Source organism: Hibiscus syriacus, unplaced genomic scaffold (assembly GCF_006381635.1).
Source record: "Hibiscus syriacus cultivar Baekdansim isolate YM2019G1 unplaced genomic scaffold, ASM638163v2 tig00117010_pilon, whole genome shotgun sequence".
Taxonomy (NCBI): Eukaryota; Viridiplantae; Streptophyta; class Magnoliopsida; order Malvales; family Malvaceae; genus Hibiscus; species Hibiscus syriacus.
In genome coordinates, this window is record NW_024063522.1 from 457,642 (window position 1) to 479,821 (window position 22,180).

A 22,180-nucleotide genomic window follows, 5' to 3' on the forward strand; every position below is an offset into this window, starting at 1 on the left:
TTCGATCCGAACTCGACCCACTTTTCCTATTCTCGACTTCAATTCCCAATTCGCTCCAAGCCATTGACTTGTCCCCATTTTCTCCTCTTCTCTTCTCTTCAAGCTTCGACCATAACACCAATCAGCTTATCTCGAAACCACGGCCATCAGGTCGATTGATATAAACTATTGTGGATTAAGAACATCTTCTTGGATCCCATATTGGCCTATTTTTTTCCCGACAATTGTCTTGTATTGACATTGAGCAACATAACTTTAAAACCCATTTAGATGTTCAATAATGCTTTAGGGTCATATGGGGGTGGGGGCAAATAGTGAACTTTAACAAGTCTCCAATTCTCTTTTAAGATAATACTTGGCATGAATTGTCTCGTTAGAAGTATACTTGAACTTAATGATTTGCAACATACTTTCAGTATGTAAGAATTCAGTCTATTTGAGGTTGAAACAAAAAGTCAACTTTAAATTTGTGAGTGCTAAGATAACTTTGAAATAGGCCGAAAAATATTACTTAAAACAGTTGATGTCATCCCATTTTTGATATACAAGAATTTGTTATCCCTGGAAATTTGGCAAGTCCAATAATTTTCTTTTGACTAAACCAAAATTAAAGACTATATAAATGTTATTTAGAATAAAAAAAATCAGTAATGCCAATAGCCCAGTGGGTAGAGCGTCTGTTTTCTAAATAGAAAGTCATAGGTTCGACCCATATCTGGTGCGTTTCCAAATTTATTCTATATGTATTTTGCTCGAATTTGTTCTTGCTTTAGTTTGAATATGTGCATACATATATAAGCAAAACCTTATTCAACTCTTCATGTTTTATAAAAAGAATTAAAACATGCCGTTTATTACTTGGACTCAAATTACATATTTTTTTTGAATCTTTACTTAAAGAAATCAATAAGCTTTTGATTCAAATTATATAAACTTTTAAATATTTTATTTAGAAAAAAATACAATCACTTAATTGTGTTGTTCTATTTAAAAACTTCATAAAATATCATTCCCTTTCTTTTCCATTTACATATTTTTTAATATTCATTTTATATGTCGTTAAACTTTGATTCACAAAGTCTCCGAAAAAAACTTTTCTAAACTTTAGCACCATGGAAGGTCACTCAACAATGGTGGAAGTGACTCATGTGGACACCTCACTATTCTCGACTTGGAAGGCCATTGTAAGCCTGTAATGTTATTGAAAAAAAAATCATACTTAACGCACTAAACTCAAATGGGCCTAAAATGTTACATTGAACTTTCAAGACAATCATCGAATTTTAAATATTTTTTATTTTCATTTAAAACATACTATATGACACCAAGATAAACTTACATGACAAATAAAAAAACACTTTTAAAAAATCGGAACTTTATGACATAGTTTAAATCAAGATAGTTCTCGAGGTTTACAATTTCACATACATAAGTAAGGGTCCTATAAATACACATGTCCACTAAAAAGCTACAATACAATATTATGTAAGAGATGTTGAAAGTCCTGCTATGATAGTGCTCCTCGAACAGTTCAAGCTACTAACCTACAAACAAAAACATTCAAATATTGAGCTTACAAAACCCAGTAATGTAATCGCTAATATAGAGTAACATTATAAGGCTCATAAACATAAGCATACTAGAAGAAATAGCAATAAGCAATAGGTATATGCATGATCCTAATCAAGTGCTACCTATTTAAGGTTTAACTATTCTGTCACTATAGTAAGAATCTCATGATTTTCTTAGTCCTCTACTAAGGGTCTCTCCATGAGTATACGCATATTGGGTCGCAAACCGCAATATCTAACTATTGTGCATTCTCTAAATGCAACACAACACATTACTAACATCCGGTCTCACATAGTCATCATCTACTTGTCATAGTTGGAGAACCCGGTAATCACATAGTCTCGGTATAATTCCCGTTCAACTATAGCTTTGACTCGATCTCACATAACTATCAAGCCAAATATTTAGGATATCTATTGCACTATATTGATGCAATCACACATGCATACCTGGGTACTCAAAGGTCACACTGTAACACCCCGAATCCCGAATTAGTAGTTTCGAGTTAACTCGAGTGGGCTTAAATAAATCCTTTAGCCTCATGGAGAAGCTTGGACCAAGTTAGCTTTGGGTTTGGGATTGGTTTAGCCCAACATGTGTAAAAAAATGAGAGTCTTAAAATAAGGATAAAATTAGAGTGGCCAAAAGTGTGTTTATACTATTCAAGATTTCAAAGGCTGAAATCCATTAAAACTTGATGACTTCAAGTCTGAAAACTCCCTTTCTCTCATTTTCACCATTTCTTTGTCTTCTTCTTCATCCATTCAAAAACTCCCTCCCATTTCTTTAAAACTGAAATTGTTTTTGCAAAATAGGAATAAGATTCTTGCTATCAATAGTTACAAATTTCTATTTTTTAGGTTCAACTGCAACATAAGATCAAGCAAGAATCTGAGCAGTTAAGGTTATGGAAAGCATCACGAGAGAAAGAGGTTCTTCAGGTACATTCAAATATGAGTTTAATAAATGCATCTTCAAATCATGTATCTGTTATGTACTTATGTGATGGATATTTTCTATTTGCAATACCTTTATAAGATACACAAGCTATACTAATAAAGTTTTGGCTTTCACATGGGTGTGAGTGTTACATAAAGGTATGCTTAGATTTTTCTAAGTTTTACCATGTATTTGGAGGATCCATGGGATGTAACGTTACATCCCCTTCTTCATGTGTTACATATGAATGTTAGAAACGGATACTTCAAGGAAAAAAAAGAGTTGAAGCAACATAGAACTAGCATGCCATCTGAATATTAATTATTTGATAATTGATAATGTCAGTATGTTTTGTTGTGGCAATGATACCTAAATTATACTCCATGTAAACACTAATTTTTTCATTTCGTTTTATTATTATTATTATTAAAATTAAAATTAAAATTATTATATATTATTATTATTATTTAATAAAAATTACAAGACCCGAAGGCTTCTTTACAACCAGATCCCGGTGGCCCATTTTACAAATCTGGAGGCCCAGTTACAATTCCAGACCCAAGTAGAGACCCAACAGTAACCCTAAACTCTAGGGTTTCTCTCATCTCAGCAGTTAGCCGCCAGCTAATCACCACCGTTGGATCTGGAAAGATCCAACAGCCACCAGTGAGCCAAATAAAACCCTAGGGTATCATAACCCTAGGGTCACGTCCCAACCGCCGCCGTTGCTTCTAGAAGGCCACAAGTCCGCCGCTTCTGCTGCCACCGTTCCTTGCTGCTTAGCCGTTGCCACGACTCCGATGAAACTTCCAGAAGGGCCAGTTGCCCCCCACGTTGCAGCTACGAGGTGAGTCACCACATAGTTTGGTGACTCACCAAATTTCACCCATGGGACCGGTCCGAGAGCCGCACCGGTGAAGGCTATAAAGCCTCAACTTACCTGCAAGCAAGAAAAAAAAAGAAGAAAAGAGGAGAAAAAAGGCAATCGACACAGCAAGCATAAACAGAGAACCAAGAGAGACAAGAACAAAAAAAACCCATAAAAATAACCACACAACAGCAACAGAGACCAAAAACCAAGGAAAATAGAGGGAGAAAGAAGGACTTACCACCAAAGAGATTCTGATCGTCGTCGGAGACGCTGTTTTAACCAAGGTAAATGCTTCGTTTTCCTAGATCTACAATGATTTGAGGTGATTTAGGGTAAGCAAAGACCAGATTTGACCTTAGGAAGAGAAAACCTTTAATTCCATGTAAAAAAAATTCGACCACCAGAGGCGGTGGCCGGCGGCAAGGTCAACACCGGCAGACGGCTGTCGGACGGTGCCCATTCTCTATGTTTTAGAGAGAAGCAAGAGAGAATATATTCTCTCTATTTTAAGAGAGAGAGAGAGAGGAAAAGAAAGAAATGAAGAAAACCAGCCATTTTGGCCGGTTAAAAGGGTTTATAAACCCCTCCCCTAATGACACCGTTTTGGGGAGGGTCTGTGTGCAATTAATTAAAGGATAAATCCTGTCCGCAGCCCAGTAACTTTGTAATTTTACATTATAGTCACTGAAATTGAATTTTGAACTTTTTAATTTGATCTCTTAATTTTATTTAATTTATAAATTAATCATTAGCATAAAAAATACATAATATGTAAAATAATCGAATTAGCCATTATGATTTTAATAATTATTATTTTAATCATGAACAACATGTTTTAATTTATTTTAAATTGATATATGAATTTAATACAATTTTATTTTAGTCACTAAATTAAAATAGGAAAAATTACATGTTCAGTCACTGAAATATTAAATAGTTATTTACTAATTAGATATTTAATTTTAAAATGTTCTGATTTAGTCATTATTTTTAATTATAAGATTTTTTTTGTATAGTTTTAATTAAATTTATTCATTACTCATTTATAATTTAATATGTTTTATTATTAGAATTTAATCATAAATATATATATTTTTAATAAATAATATATTTTGCATGTTTCTTTTAATATATTATTATTAATATTTAAATATATAAAAATAGTTTTATTAAAAAATATTTATTTATTTTATTTATATTAAAATACTATTTAATATAATATTTTTAAATTATTTTAATCATATTTTCATATTTATTTTTCAATATTAAGAAAGGGCAGTCTTAAAGCAACTGGATGTCCATTTTCTGATATTTTAAATAAATATTTTAAATTATATATATTTTAATTATTTTTAGATAAATGTTTCATTAATATTTATTTATTGTTTTTTAATATTAAGAAAAGAGCTATCTTAAAGCACCTAGAAGCCCTTTTCTGATGTTTCTAAATAAATAAATATCTTATTTAAATTAATATATTTTCATAAAATTATAAATTTGAAATAATAATATTATAAATTAAATATATCTTTGAATTTTTAAATTTTCAATAATAGAGACAATTTATAATTAATAAAGTACCAATTTTGGGAGTTATATGGGTGCTAATCCTTCCCTAAACGTAATCGACCACGAATCCTATTTTACTAAAATTTTTGGTTATACGCAGATCAATTTTATCTTTTAAATTATGTTTATTAAAAACTATTTTAAAAGATTGTTTTTAGGTATTTGACATACCTAACTCAAAAAGATCAATGACGACTCCCAAAATATATTTTAAATCAAAATCATTTATTTATTAGTTTTATTTTTCCCACAAAGTTAAAAATTTCGTGCCCGGACGAAAATCGGTTACGACAGCTTGGCGAATCCGCTGGGGAGCTGGTCAAACTTTAAAATCAATTATGAATTGTCTCTATTAATTAAAAATTAAAAATTCATATATTTAATTTTTAATTCTTTCTTTTCAAAAGTTTTATATATACTTATTATTTTCATAATATTTATATGTATATTATTTTATTAATGTTTCATTTTATTTTTCAAGTATTTTATTTTATTATTTATCTGTCAGAGGTTTGAACATTTATCCTCACACACAACACATGCATTGCATAAACTTAATATCTATAACTGAAATTTGTCCCTTTTAAGTGGGAGTGAAAGCGACGTCTTCGTGAGAATTTATTCTCCGTGTCAGACCTAGCAAGTAGCTTTCGGGGTTCATATGCTCTATGTCTTCGTGAGAATTTATTCTCCGTGTCAGGCATAAAGAAATATGTCCCCTCGAATTGAACTCGGTCTGCTTAAGTCTGTAGTGGACTAGGATTAAGGGTTGGTAGCCCAAGGGGGCATCAACAAGGACAATTCGAGTACCTTTACTCCTAGAACTGAAACTCTGCATATAATAAACCCTAGAAATTCACCTGATCTAAGACAGTAATGAACCTCTGTTCATAGGTGTACACAAAGGAGAAATAAGTTCTAACTTTTTGTCTTTTGATTTATTTAATTTTTTCCTTTTTCTGAATAAATGCCTGCGAACTAGAAATAATGCGGTTAGCTTAATTTTTCCAAACAAAGCATGAAACTAGAAAGCATGAGGTTAGGATTTATACCTTGATAGATATAAATTTTTTCTTTCCATTAGTTGGTACTAACCATTTTATTTTTTCTTATCTTTTTTACTGCATGTTATTTTGCTCTAACTTGTTCATATTAGTTTCTTTTGTCTGCATTGCATGATCATGGCATAACCAAAAGGTGTTGACTTGAAAGATTGTTCATCAAATTGGAAAGAAATCATAAATGGACAAAAAAGTTTTATGATCGAACAAAATATGACGCGGCCAAGGAATCGTATCCCGAGGGAACTTTGAGGATAGAAGAGAGCTATGCACCCAAAGATCGTATGCCCATTGAAGAGCAAGAGGAGATACGAGAAATAAGAGAGCAGATGTCCAAGATGATGGAAAGAATATATGTTTTGACCAAAGGAAAAGAGATTCATGCACAAAAAGATATAGAGATCAATGAACATAATCTTGCAATTTCATATATGCAAGGGACTTCTGATCCTAATCAATTGGAGAAGTTACAGACAATCATCATTCGTATTCACAAGTCATCTGGAGATACCAAAGAAATGATGACAACTGTAAAAGCTCCCAAAGAAGAGAAGAAATCATGTAACCTGAAATCATCGAAGTTTAGTCTGCTCCCGACATCTAAAACTCAGGTTCAATCCAAGACAAAAGGCAGTTATCATATTGATGCTATACCTATATCATATAAAGAGTTGTATTAAAAGTTACTTGAAGCACGAGAAGTGGCTCCATATTACATAAAACCATTCCAACCTCCGTATCCAAATTGGTATGACATCAACGTTCATTGTGAATATCATGCCGGAGCTCAAGGACATACCATCGAGAATTGTCTTGCCTTCAAACGTCAAGTCCAAAGTCTTTTGGTTCATGGAACCTTACAATTTATGGTAAATGATCGACCTAGTTTGGTAACCAAAGGTTCTGCTAGATTAATACCAAAAGTCTTCAAAGGTAAGAGTATCAATAGGGGCGCCCAGAAAGAAGAAGATTTATTGAGGTTCGAGGCTCAAATACGTCATTTAAAGATGGAAAACAATAAATTGAGCACCAAAATGGAAACCATACAGGAAGATTTCCAGAAGATCAATCAAGCTTTTCGAAATACTGGCATAGGAAACACCCCAGAAGAGTGGATAACAGGGGTCACCAAACTGAAAAAAAGTTGCAACATACATGAAGATCTTGTCCAAAAACTTTTTGAACACAAAGGTTCTCTCACAAGGGAAAATGAGCAACTCCGAGAATTGACACAGGAGATGAAAGAACACCAGAATATCATGGAAGAAGCTGCAATCCAGACAAGCAATATGGCCCATAAGCTGATAAACTAACTTGGTTTTAGAGAAAAAAAATGGGAAAGTTATTCCCTATATGTAAAGTTTTATTGAAGTTAGGACTGAAAGTTGTCCCCTACATGTAAAAGTTTTGTTTAATGCACAAAAACTTTTGTGTTCAATGAAATCTGTTCTAAGATGATCACTCTTGAGTAACACCTTTTCATACATGCATTTGCATTTTTCATTTTTGTATTTTTTACATTTGTATTTACATTTACATCATGCATTAAAACATATTTAAATGTTTATTTATTTTCAATATCAAAGAAAAGGGCAGTCTTAATATAACTGGATGTCCTATTATGGTATTTTAAATAATTTACATTTTTGCATTTATGCATTTTGCATTTACATTTTTCATTTGTTAAAGTATTGGTATATACATTAATTATAAAAACATAAATAATTTATGAAGGGTTCTGTAACAGTAAAATCGAGACTATTCATTCATACTGTACCATCATCATGAAAATAATAGAGCAATCTTATGAGGGAATACAAGATCAGGGGCCAGAACAATTGACAGGGTTACCTCAGGATATAAGGAAAGAAGCATCAGATTCAGTACCAGATGGATCAAATCAAATTATTCAGGGAATAGAATATGATAAAGAAGAGATAAATGATAAAGAGAAATCGTGCTATCGGATTGAAGAGTCGAGAAAAATAATATACCCTAGGCCATCCCACTCAAACCAAAAGAATAGCCTCATTAATTATTCACAATATGAGGAGAGAGTTAAGAGGGCGGAGAAAGCAATCAAAAACATGAAAGATGTTAGTGCCCACCACAAAGAATTAGAAGCACGAGAGCTCAGCTTGGTTCCAGATTTGGTTATTCCCATGATTTCAAAATGCCTGATTTTGAGAAATATGATGGCACCAGTTGTCCATTAATCCATTTGAGAATGTTTTGCAGAAAAATGGAAGGATATTTAAGTTCTGATGATCTGTTAATTCACTCTTTCCATGATAGCCTTGTTGGCCCAGCAGTAGTCTGGTACAATCAGTTGACACAAGAACAGATCAAGAGATGGGTTGATTTAGCTGATGCATTTTTGGAACAATATCGGTATGTTAAAGGCCTATCTCCAACACGTATGAATCTTCGAAGAATAAAGAAGAAAGCCAATGAAAGATTTCAAGAATATGCCTTAAGATGGAGAGGAGTGGCAGCACAAATTCAACCTCCTATGTTAGAAGAAGAGATATCACATATGTTTCGTGATTCCCTTCCAGCGCCTTTGTTCGAGTTAATGCAGGCAAATCCTACGAAAGAATTCGAGAATCTTGTGACAAGGGGAGATTTAATTGAGAATGTAATCAGTGAATAAAACTCAAACGTCACATCCAAGAGCCCGACGGATCAAAAAGCGAAAGCTGATGATGTAAATGAGTGTTGTATCCAGAGTTCCCACAATTGCAAAAGAAAAAGAGAAAGTAATTATTTGGATCGACCAAAGAAAGTCACACGATCAAGAAAAACTTTGGAAGTGTTCCAAACTTCCATTTCAGACTTATACCCTCATTTGGTTCAAGGTCAGTACATCACACCAAAACCAATGAAAATGTCACCAAACCCTTTTGCTCATAGATATGATCAAATTAGTGTTTGTGATTTCCACTTGGGAGTATTTGGGTATTCCATGGGCAATTGTAGGCAACTGTTAAAAGAAATAGAGATGTTTGTTGACAAAAGAGTCTTGACAAAAGAAATGATCAAGAAATGGGGGGCAAATAAGGATGAAAACCCTGATCCGATTACACAACCAACATTATAGAAATAATGTGGCATGATAAATAAATAAGTGGAAGTTGTTATCTACCACTATAGTACCTTTCTATTTTCAGCATCCTGTTTGAACTTGTTTTTTGTTCCTTTCTCCGCCTTTTTTGCAATAAATAAATTTGTGTTGCTTCTAATGTTATGAGCATTAAATCAATTTTGTAATCTTGCAGTTCTTTGAATATCAACTGGATTAAAAACTCTGCATAATTAGAGTTATAATCTTTGACAAAATATCAAGATTAAAAACCAGAAAAACAAAGACCCTTGAACTTACCTCAGAAGAAATACACCCAAACACTATCCTATTACAAATATGAGATAGCCTACTCCCATTCAAAGGAATTACAAAAAGGCTTGATATTTATATATATGAGCGTACAACATGGGGCATCATTGGCATATTACACTACAAAACTGACTAGAGTATTTTTTTATTGATGATGTTCGATGATGAACATAATTTTTACAAATAGGTAAATCTAGTTTAAGTCAGTTGCTTGGGAATTGAACTCTAACGAAGAGATTTTCTGAATTCCACCAAAACACCTAGACTATAACAGGTTCTTCTTAACAAGCTTAAGAAATTGGATTTGGATACCCATGTTATATTATTATATACAATAAAGCTTGAGTTTTCCCTCTAGAGAAAATGGTTAATCGCCCCCGCTTTATGGATAATATTCAGCCAACCCATTATATTATTATATGTAATAAATCTGTCCCTCTAGAGAAATTGGTTAATAGCCCTGGCTTTATGGATAAGTTTCATTTAGCCTAATAAAGGTGATTATATTATTATATACAATAAAGTTGAATTCAGCTAGCCAAAATGGAAAATGTGTTAAAAGATGGACTAAGGGAGTTGCGAAACACCTGTTATAGTCAACTTCACACAAGCACTCAGAAATTTCATTGTTAGACCGATATTTTCACACTACTTTGGTTAGATGAGTCTAAATGAAGGATTTCAGAGAATTGAAATGGAAGCATTCTAGAAAGTCTAGTAATTGGTAATCCTCGTTGCAACATTTTGTACGCATCCGGTTAAAATACCAAGTCCTTAAAGTGAGGCATGTGACAAAGTTCACAAAGAGAGAGAGAGGAGTGACATCTTAAATATATGTAAATAGGAAAGCCATCCTGAAACCAAACCAAATTTTGATACTTATCAAAGAGCTATAATTCTCAAACATTAAAGAATTGTTGATTCTTTTGATATTCTTTGAATTTATGCTTATGATTTGATTCTATTGTGAACATGTAAGGAGCAATACTTTACAAAATTCTTTCATTCTTCGATAAATAAAGGAGAAAAAATATTTTCAAACAGGATAGTCTCAAATGAGGAAGGTCCTTGAAGCAATTGTTGCTTATTCTACCTCTGTTGTAGAAAAAGAATGAACGAGGCCAGATAATGAAGCACTTCACATTTTTTAAAGGCAAGTGGTCCAAGAAGCTAGAAGTCTGGAGAATTGAAATTGTATAACTCTCATATGACATCATTAGCAATCCATAAGGAAAGATTATCGCTTATTTCATACTGAGGGCAATAAGCATCACCAGACAAATTATTTTCCCAGCCATCAATCCATGTTTCTTGCAGATTACATCATAGAGATATAGTCCCAGTAAGATGTATTATGGGAATGAACAAGTCACTACTTGCACTATGGTTATACCGTGATACTGGCTCAAGTCTTGATACATCCATACTACTTCTTCTATGCTGATCATTTTCTTTGTCAAGATGATATCCATTATGTCATTCAGAAGATTGCTGAATTTGAATTTGAGGACTTATGGCACCGAATAAGACATTGAAACATATTCTACACTTATAAGCTTTTATATGAGTGAACATTGGTTACAGGATTCCAAACGTTGAGATAACCAGTCTTACCGTCTACTAAACCTTTTCATGATTCGGGAAAAGTAGAATATTGAAATGGTATCTTGAAGCAATAGAAGAGACAGTCGTTGTAGCAGTCATTGCAAGAAAAGGCACCAACAAAAATCTTCTAGTTCATCCTGATGATGTTTATTTGTTCCAGTAAGGTTGTTACACTGGATGCCATCGATGACAAGGTCGAATTTGCCGAATCTACTCATCAATTACTCCAACTGATCACCATTCAGCTCTTGCACATCTATTTTCAAAGGTATACCAAGACAGTAGAAAGCAACCTCTGCATCACTGATCCCAGAGAAAAGAGACAGGACATTGATACTACCGGGGAACATGTCTCTAGTAGATTCTACTCCTCGTGTATGGTTTTTAGGGAAACCTAGAAGCATTTCTACCTTATCAGATTTAAGCGGAACATCTTTATGCCTTCCAACTCATACTGGATTCCATTTTCAGCACTCATCAAGAACATACTTCTAGACACTCGAAGGTGGCTCATCATTAGAACTTCAAGAACCTTACGGATCATTTCTGTCAATTTGGCACTTCCTGGGCATGTTTGTAAACAGTTCAACTTTGTTCTTGAAGCCCAGAAAGGCCACCATGTTTAGTCAATGGAAAAACATCATGTATGGCGCATGGAGGAAGCAAAATAAGAGGAAATATGTTCTCAATTGGTAGATTATGAACATAGCCCCTTTTCCGTGCAGTAGCATGAAAATACTTCGAATCTACAAATTCTGGCTCTATATCAGTACTGTGATATTTCAGTCCAGGCACCAACTAGAACAAGTACCACTTTCTCATAGTAGAAATAAGGAGGTCCAATAGCATCTTCTGGAAGTGTTCTTTGAGTTATCTGATCGATTTGGGGTCATTGCATAATGAATTCCTATCTTTTACTAGAAGAAATGCGTCAGCAGCCTTTGACATTTGAGCAACACATATGAAATCTGTCAACTCTGCGATTGATGAATCCGGATCATATCTCTTCATGGTTATTGAAGCCTCAGCCTCTGAGTACCCCATTTTCGTCGAGTACCAACAGTTTACTCTCCTCATTAGAATCAGAATTCAGGATTTCCTCGATATCAGAAGAACTATCAATATATGTGAAATCATCATGAAAGATTGCTTCATAATCAGATGAGCAGTTATCAGAATCAACATGTTGCATGGGTGCAGATTTTTCAAGAGCATGTACCATTGTATATGTAGTCTTGCCATTGCATCAGATTACTGTTCGCATAAATTGGTTTCTCTCCCACAAAAAAAGTATATTTCAGAGATAGTCTTCACTAAAAGCTGATAAGTCACTGTGTCAGCCTGGAATGGATTACCAAGCGATTTATACCGCTCTGTCCGACAAGACTCATTCAGAAAAGACACATATCTCAGACGTTTCTTCAGAATGATTGAGAACTTCTTAAATTTGTGACAACATGAAGGGAATTCTTTTTACTTGATAACACTATTGTTTAGTGACACCAGAATGAGAGTATTCAAGATAAACAGATTTGGGGCACGAATAAAGCCACAAGTACCCACCACAGTGCATTGTCAAAATTGGACCTCGTGGGGATCATAACATTTCAGTCAAACAGACATTGAGAGTGAATCAGACAGATCTAGAGGGACATCTTGAGGGTCCATTTCAACCAAAAATAGAATATTGGGGCATTTTGAAGGCTCACAACAATATGAATATTTGGGCATTCTTGGAGGCTCATCTCAACAAGAAGTAACGTTAAGCACACTTTTAACATCTGTATCAGCAAATGTTGGGGCATTTTAAAGGTTCCTTCAGACAGATCCATGTGGGGCATTTTGAAGGCTCAGATTAACAAGAAGCTAATATCGGGGCATGCTGAAAGCCCATTTCAATCAGAATTAGGACTGTTGATGCATTTTTGAACGTTCATATCATCAATGCTGGGACATGCTGAAGGCCCATATCATCATGTGTTAAAGATCATTGATTTGAGAAAATATTTCCAATGAGACAGAAAGATATGAAGAATAAAAATAATGAAACAGTGATAGTCGAGCTAACTATACATAATTGCTTCGTTCATCAGGCAGTTGCATTAGAATCTTGTTGTTGAACAAATATCTACTCAGCAAGTATGGTTTCAAATACCCAATCTTCTTAAACCATGTGTCACATGACATTTTGTTCTTTGTTAAACTACATCATAGATAAAGATGGTCCCCAGGCAGACTACTCGATCCAGGGTTCAGTTTCTCAAGATCTCAGCTTTGAATTTTGTATTGTGTGTGTCGGTAATGATTGGAAATATTTCTTTGAGATTCCTGGCAGTTAGTTACAACCATACTGTTGGGATTACGAAGCTGTTTTTCACAATAGTTTTCACTTAATCGACGACATTGAAAGGGAGACTCGACTCACTTACATTACTGTTATTCCCGCTGTTACTGGGGTTATCATTGCCAGCCAGACTGAACTGAATTTTTATCTATTTTGGGTTTTATCATGTGCGTTTCATCCCCAGCAGCAAGAATTCCACGGATATCTTTCTGTACATGGATCCTATAGCTGAAGTGTTTCTACTTTCTACAATGCTCATTACAGAAGAAAACGTGATCAGTATTACACTTTCCTTGCCCGAGATGATATCAAGATCAATTAGTGTCTCCTATTCAATTCGACACCAGCACATTTTGTGAATTTGACCAACTTTTTGGTCATACCAGTATTTCACTTGTATTCCTATTGAGTTTTGTTCTCAAGTGGTCTTGTGACATCATACAAAAACTTTGAACACCATGCAAAGAGCTTCATTGACCAGTAATTCGAGCAGAAGCCACATGAGATGAAGAATGTGTTGTCAAATGTTTTATGAACCAGTGATTATGGTGTTGAACCAATGTTGTGATAATATGGTTTTCATCTATTGATCCAAGATGAAGTCTGTTTTCTTCAACCCCAAGATTAGAAATGAGATATGATGAAGATTTCTTTCCACAGAAGGAGAGCTGAAATTTTAACAACAAGAAACTAGTGGAGCAAACTATGGTTGAACGACATGTTGTTGTTAAGCATCTCGATATGATATGGTCCAAGTTTCCTTGTTCGAGATCTAATTATATGTGGAGACATGAAAGGAATTAGCATAAATTCTCCTTATGATGTGTTTCAAGAGTCAAATGAGAACAGACGTTTCCCTGCTGAATTTGGTATATTTATATCTACATTTTTCAAAGATGATAGATTCTCTCTTCAAAGATGATATATTCTCTTTTTAAAGATGATAGATTCTCTTTTCAAAGATGAAAGCTTTATGGGATTTCTACACAAGTTCAAGCAAAGAAAGCCGATGTTATCAAAGATAAAATGGGGCATCAAAGTCATAGTTCTGACTACAACAAGAGTTCCACAAATGAAACATTTCTTCTGAGACTTAAATGAAGCAAAGAAGACACAAAGATACAAGTTGATCAGATGATTCTGCAGAAATACAAGCTTGATAGCATAAGTTTCTACATTGATATCCAGAGGTAACCCTGGCAATAAATGATGAAGTGAAGGAAGACCAAGTTCACCACTTTGAAGTCAAATGAAGATTGCATCAACATTCATGCATTCATAAGAATATCATTTACACAATATACAATGCATTACACTGATACATCTGAGTGCATTCAAACATGAAGTTTTACAGATCTTCAGAAGAACAAGAAGATTCATGGAAAAAATACCTTACAAGAATAAGGTATTCAAAACCGCAAATACAGGAATCACGCAAATATCTGAAGAATAGATGGACGTAATCCACAAAAATGAGCATTATCTTGAGATTGGGGCATGTTACCCAATCAACATGTTATTTCAAAAAAATAATGAGAAAACGATTTCCATAGTTTCTCATTTTATCTTTTCTAAAATGAAATTGTTGAAAAGTAAGAAAACGATTTCCTTAGTTTTTTTACTTAGTAAACTATTTCCAACATCTGTAAGACCTACAGTGCATGATGTTTTCAAAAAGCCTTCGGGAGCTTTTTGATCTTAAACCCTCAGGGTCATCTGTAAGACCTACAGTGCATGATGTTTCCAAAAATCCTTCGGGAGCTTTTTTGATGCTTAAACCCTCAGGGTCATCTGTAAGACCTACAGTGCATGATGTTTCCAAAAAGCCTTCGGGAGCTTTTTGATGCTTAAACCCTCAGGGTCATCTGTAAGACCTACAGTGCATGATGTTTCCAAAAAGCCTTCGGGAGCTTTTTGATGCTTAAACCCTCAGGGTCATCTGTAAGACCTACAGTGCATGATGTTTCCAAAAAGCCTTCGGGAGCTTTTTGATGCTTAAACCCTCAGGGTCATTTGTAAGACCTACAGTGCATGATGTTTCCAAAAAGCCTTCGGGAGCTTTTTGATGCTTAAACCCTTAGGTCATCTGTAAGTCCTGCAGTGCATGATGTTTCCAAAAAGCCTTCGGGAGCTTTTTGATGTTTTCAAAGCCTTAGGGTCATCTTTAAGTCCTGCAGTGCATGATGTTTCCAAAAAGCCTTCGGGAGCTTTTTGATGATTTCAAAACCTTCAGGTCATCTGTAAGCCTTTTAGTGCATGATGTTTTCAACATTTCCATTCCACTCAAAAGAAGCTAAATGAAAAAATTATTGTTTTTTTCGTCTTTGTTCTATTTTTGTTAACACAAGAATGAGCAAAGAGGGGCAGCTGTAAACACTAATTTTTTCATTTCGTTTTATTATTAATATTATTATTAAAATTATTATTATTATTATTATTATTATTATTTAAAAAAAATTACAAGACCCGAAGGCTTCTTTACAACCAGATCCCGGTGGCCCATTTTACAAATCTGGAGGCCCAGTTACAATTCCAGACCCAAGTAGAGACCCAACAGTAACCCTAAACTCTAGGGTTTCTCTCATCTCAGCAGTTAGCCGCCAGCTAATCACCACCGTTGGATCTGGAAAGATCCAACGGCCACCAATGAGCCAAATAAAACCCTAGGGTATCATAACCCTAGGGCCACGTCCCAGCCGTCGCCGTTGCTTCCAGAAGGCCACACATCTGCCGCTTCTGCTGCCACCGTTCCTTGCTGCTTAGCCGTTGCCACGACTCCGATGAAACTTCCAGAAGGGCCAGTTGCCCCCCCACGTTGCAGCTACGAGGTGAGTCACCACATAGTTTGGTGACTCACCAAATTTCACCCATGGGGCCGGTCCGAGAGCCGCACCGGTGAAGGCTATAAAGCCTCAACTTACCTGCAAGCAAGAAAAAAAAAGGAGAAAAAAGGAAATTGACACAGCAAGTATAAACAGAGAACCAAGAGAGACAAGAACAGAAAAAAAACCCATAAAAGATAACCACACAACAGCAACAGAGACCAAAAACCAAGGAAAATAGAGGGAGAAAGAATGACTTACCACCAAAGAGATTCTGATCATCGTCGGAGACGCTGTTTTAACCGAGGTAAACGCTTCGGTTTTCCTAGATCTATAATGATTTGAGGTGATTTAGGGTAAGCAAAGACCAGATTTGACCTTAGGAAGAAAAAGTTTTTAATTCCATGTAAAAAAAAAAATTTCTGGCCACCAGAGGCGGTGGCCGGCGGCAAGGTCAACACCGACAGACGGCTGTCGGATGGTGCCCATTCTCCTTGTTTTAGAGAGAAGCAAGAGAGAATATTCTCTCTATTTTAAGAGAGAGAGAGAGAGGAAAAGAAAGAAATGAAGAAAATTGGCCATTTTGGCCGGTTAAAAGGGTTTATAAACCCCTCCCCGAACGACACCGTTTTAAGGAGGGGTCTGTGTGCAATTAATTAAAGGATAAACCCTGTCCGCAGCCCATAGCTTTGTAATTTTACATTATAGTTACTGAAATCGAATTTTGAACTTTTTAATTTGATCTCTTAATTTTATTTAATTTATAAATTAATCATTAGCATAAAAAATACATAATATGTAAAATAACCGAATTAGCCATTATGATTTTAATAATTATTATTTTAATCATGAACAACATGTTTTAATTTATTTTAAATTGATATACGAATTTAATACAATTTTATTTTAGTCACTAAATTAAAATAGGAAAAATTACATGTTCAGTCACTGAAATATTAAATAGTTATTTACTAATTAGATATTTAATTTTAACATGTTCTGATTTAATCATTATTTTTAATTATAAGATTTTTTTTGTATAGTTTTAATTAAATTTATTCATTACTCATTTATAATTTAATATGTTTTATTATTAGAATTTAATCATAAATATATATATTTTTAATAAATAATATATTTTACATGTTTCTTTTAATATATTATTATTAATATTTAAATACATATAAATAGTTTTATTAAAAAATATTTATTTATTTTATTTCTATAAAATACTATTTAATATAATATTTTTAAATTATTTTAATCATATTTTCATATTTATTTTTCAATATTAAGAAAGGGCAGTCTTAAAGCAACTGGATGTCCATTTTCTGATATTTTAAATTATATATATTTTAATTATTTTTAGATAAATGTTTCATTAATATTTATTTATTGTTTTTTAATATTAAGAAAAGAGCTGTCTTAACGCACCTAGAAGCCATTTTCTGATGTTTCTAAATAAATAAATATCTTATTTAAATTAATATATTTTCATAAAATTATAAATTTGAAATAATAATATTATAAATTAAATATATCTTTGAATTTTTAAATTTTCAATAATAGAGACAATTTATAATTAATAAAGTATCAATTTTGGGCGTTATAGGGGTGTTAATCATTCCCTAAACGTAATCGACCACGAATCCTGTTTTACTAAAAATTTTGGTTATACGCAGATCAATTTTATCTTTAAAATTATGTTTTATTAAAAACTATTTTAAAAGATTGTTTTTAGGTATTTGATCTACCTAACTCAAAAAGGTCAATGGCGACTCTCAAAATATATTTTAAATCAAAATCATTTATTTATTAGTTTATTTTTCCCACCAAGTTAAAAATTTCGTGCCCGGACGAAAACCGGTTACGACACTCCACTTTAACATTCAAGTTTCTTTGTGTTAGTAACCTGCCAATAAGTCATATTAGTTTGAAATTGAGAATATCACATGGCTTGCTCACTCCTCTAGTACCAAAAGTTTTTTTCAGTAAGAGTACTTGCTTCCAGTGCCAGTGGAAGTGTTTCTGTTACATGTTTAGACTCAAGATTAGTAGTAAGCAGAGATTTATTGTTGAATATAAAGATAGAAACGCAAATTCAAATGGTATGTAATTCTTTTCTTTTTCAATTTGCAAGAGTTGTACAATTTAGACAATCCTAGCAAAACATTATTTGTCAATATATAATTATTGTTCTTTTTCTTGCTAACTAGCTTAAGAAAGAGGGAAGGAAGAATGAGTATGAGATGCACAAGCTCTTAGTTCTGAATCAGAGACAAAAAATGGTAACATTTATTTTCACATTGAATCTTTGTAATTTGAAGGAACTGTTCTCACTCTCTGCATATGCAATATGCATGTTCGGTTTTGCAAAGGAAAAATCTTTTTAATTTGAAGGAACTGTTCTCACTCTCTGCATATGCATGTTAGGTTTTGCAAAGAAGGACTGAAGAGGCTGCTATGGCTACAAGAAAGACTGAAGAGGCTGCTATGGCTACAAAAAGGCTAAAGGAGCTTCTAGAATCTTGAAAGGCTTCGTCACGTGAGGCTTCCAGTTATGAGAATTTCTGTGTGTACTGTATTCTTTCTTTTTGTAACTAGAACTCAAAATGATTTTACTATATTTGATGCGCAGGCACTGGAAATGGCAATGGTCCTGGAATTCAGGTATTGGCAAACAGATAGAGCAGCTTGTTTTGGAGTTGCTTAGACCTATTAGTTTCAGCCTAATATATAATATTGAATTCCCAGGAGAGGGATTATATTTTCAATTTTTTTTCTTTCATACCTTGGGATTTTGATGCATGTTCTGAGTGGTTCACTTTTTGTGATATAATAATCCTCCTTTTGAAGGCAATAACGCATACAATTGAGCATGAACTTGTGGTCACAGCACGGGTTCATGAAGTACGATCTGAATATGAACGATAAATGGAAGAGTGAGTCCTTATTTATTTCACGTTCAGCTCTGTTGGCAATGTTTGATATGGCTATACAAATAGAAATGGTGTATGCAAACACTAAGGCTTTGCTTGGTTGTCGGAAAAGTAAAGAAAATAATTTCGAATGTGCTTGGTAGGAAAGAAAAATGAGAGGGATGATCATTTTCCATCCTAATCCTCTTGTGTAAAAACAAATCATTCCAATTTGGAAGGAAAAGAGGAGAGAAAATGTGTGAGAGATGTAGTTTAGTTCAAAATTATGTATTTTCAAAGTGTTATTTTCTTCTCATTTATCAACTTATCAAGCAATGAATGGGAAAGAAAATGTAATTTTCTTTCAATTTTCCATCATTCCTACCAAGCACACCAATGTGAATTTAGTTTAAAATCAGAGGATAATGTTTGTGATTGTAGCTTGCATGCTTATGGAATTACTTCTAACTTTCAGGCCTTTGATTTTTGGGTCTCCTCGTACTCTTTTACACTACATTCTGCATTGACTAGGGATGCTGACGTACCTCCCTCCCCAATTGGACAAAAAAGGAAAAAAAGGAAAAAAAAGGACTGTCATTGTTAAAAAGATAGACCATTTTTCATGATGCTTTTATGTTAAGAAATTTCCTTGATTTTGTATGGTTGCCATCTTCCCTCTAACTCTTTGTGTTTATGGAGGATGCCAGAGAAAGCTTGTTCACATAATGTGTTTGGGCACAATAACCATCAGTTTGTTTTACATAAGATCCCAACTAGGAAGTGGAGGCTTTCTTATTGTTTTTATTTTTAATGTTCTCTTTGTATAATAGGAGGGCCAAGATGGCCAAGGAGGCTGCAAGACTGAAGGAAGAAGCTGGGATACTTAGACATCGTGACTTAAATTCGTTATTTGAATTGTTTCACTTTTTAATATTATAACATAAACCAATGATCAAATGGTTTTCTTTTAATGTTGCCAAATGCAGAGATTGTCCTGAGACAATGTCTCCTGGTGCACTAAACTCAAGGATTTTCGCTCTAGAATGCTTGCTGCTACTTCTAGTACTCTGGTTGCTATGGCCTCACAACTATCTGAAGCTGAAGAGTGTGAAAGCAATTTTAGTGGAAGGGGACGTTGGAACCAAGTTCGGTCTCTTGCTGATGCAAAAAATATTATGAACTATCTATTCAATTTAGCATCATCCTAAAGGTAATGCATCTTTCCAAAAAAGAAAGCATTCCATGCTAACCTTTCCCTTTCCATTTTCTACCAACTGATTTTTAATCTTTTTGCTTTTGTTATCATGGTTGTTAACATCATGGGTCTTCATTTATATTTGATTCGATTCAATAATTTGCCGTCCCTTTTCAAGGTGCTCATTGCAAGATAAGGAAGTCAGTTGCAGAGAAAAGGATGCAGAAATAAGAAATCTGAAAGAAAAGGTGGTGAAACTTTGTAGTTTGGCTAGACAACTAGAGGCACTAAAGGCAGATCTTCTTCATCAAGTGAAAATGAAGGTTAGTTCATACTTTATCGGTGTTCAATCTAACTTTGAGTGGGTAAGGTTTTGCTATACGTATTTACTAATTGTTACCAGTTCTTTCAAAATTCTCCATTGATGCCTGCTGAGCTTGGAATCTTAATTCTGTTTTGGTATATCTGATCCTTGTAACAGAATATGAAGGAAGACACAAATGAAAGAAGACATTAGAAAGAAGCACGGAAGCAGGTAGGCACCACTTGGTCCTTTTCACATCTCTTTCTATTGCATTTACTTGTTGCTTTAGGTAGAATGGTTTTAAATGCTTGCTTGTTTTGGAAACGTTGTTATAGGAACACCAAAGCTCCGTAACCTGTATAGAGGACATGGATACATATGAGTCGGAATATTCAGATACGGATGCAGGCGATGATGATGATTGGTTGCAGTCTGAGAGAAAGAAAATAAGGAGAAGACCGTATAGAGCTAGAGCTTCAACTGCAGGAATTCCTAAATCAGATACCAATGATGTAGTAAACGGATGTACAAGCGAGGTTGCAAAGAAAATTGAGGGGTTATGCTGCTCTTGCACTAAGAAGTGATTGTGCAAAACACCGAAATGTCAATGTAGAGCAAATGGAAATTCTTGTGGACAATCATGTGGCTGTTCTTCAGTCAAATGTTCCAACAGAGAAGCCGAAGCCAACGTGTCTAACGATTCCGACACTAACTAGGAAATGAACCTTGTTGCTCAAGGTGCAGCACTACTACAGAATGCATTAGAGGGTGAGAAGGCAGCTGAAATGAATGATGGCGATACTAAAAAGAGAAAAGCACTAAGTGACATCGGAAACACATTGGTATCATTTCTGTTTTTATATGATAAAACTCTCTCTCATATCATATTCTTCAGTTTTATTTTCATTTCCTAATCTTGTGATATACTTACCAGGCTAAACCCAATGTACAAAGGCCTAATCAGAGAAAGAAACAGGTAAAATTGGAGATTCAGCTAGTTCCGGTAGCCACACCAGGTTTAAAACCAGAGAACAATGCAGCACCCGGAAATCCAAAAAATGTTGATCCTACACAAAAACCAGATAACTGTCCAAGTGAATCAGATATCCCTTTGAAGTTACCAAGAGCAATGCGATCAGCTTCATCAAATGACAGTGAAGTGCTGATAGAGACAAATGCAGATCATCAACGGGATGAATCAACAGCCAAGACACCAATTGCAACAAGAACATTAGAAGAGAAAGAAAATTGCCGCCATTAACTCGGGTAGAATGTTCCTAAACCAGCCGTTCATTGATAAATTAACCACCACCACTGTCAAAAACCAGCTTTTTAATCCTTTTGTTATGTACAAGAAAGGATTCAACATGAGAAGTTGGAAATCCTTCTGATGTTGTTTTATTACAGTTCAGGACAGAAGCTTTGTCCTGATTTGCTCCACTGAGGAGTGAGGAGTATTGTTCTTGTAATGCACTTTTAGTTCCCGAATATGAAATTGAATAACAAACTTTTGAGTCAGATCACCTCCTACGCAAGATCTTCTTTCTTCTTTTTCTTTGGACTTATGAACTTGTCTGAATTGTATT

The 22,180-nt window shown here is 34.2% G+C and overlaps 1 pseudogene; it reads left to right on the top strand.

Moving 5' to 3' along the window:
* The first annotated feature begins 1,112 nt into the window (after positions 1 to 1,112).
* LOC120195217 lies at positions 1,113 to 22,088 on the top strand (annotated as a pseudogene).
* The last annotated feature ends 92 nt before the right edge of the window (positions 22,089 to 22,180 follow it).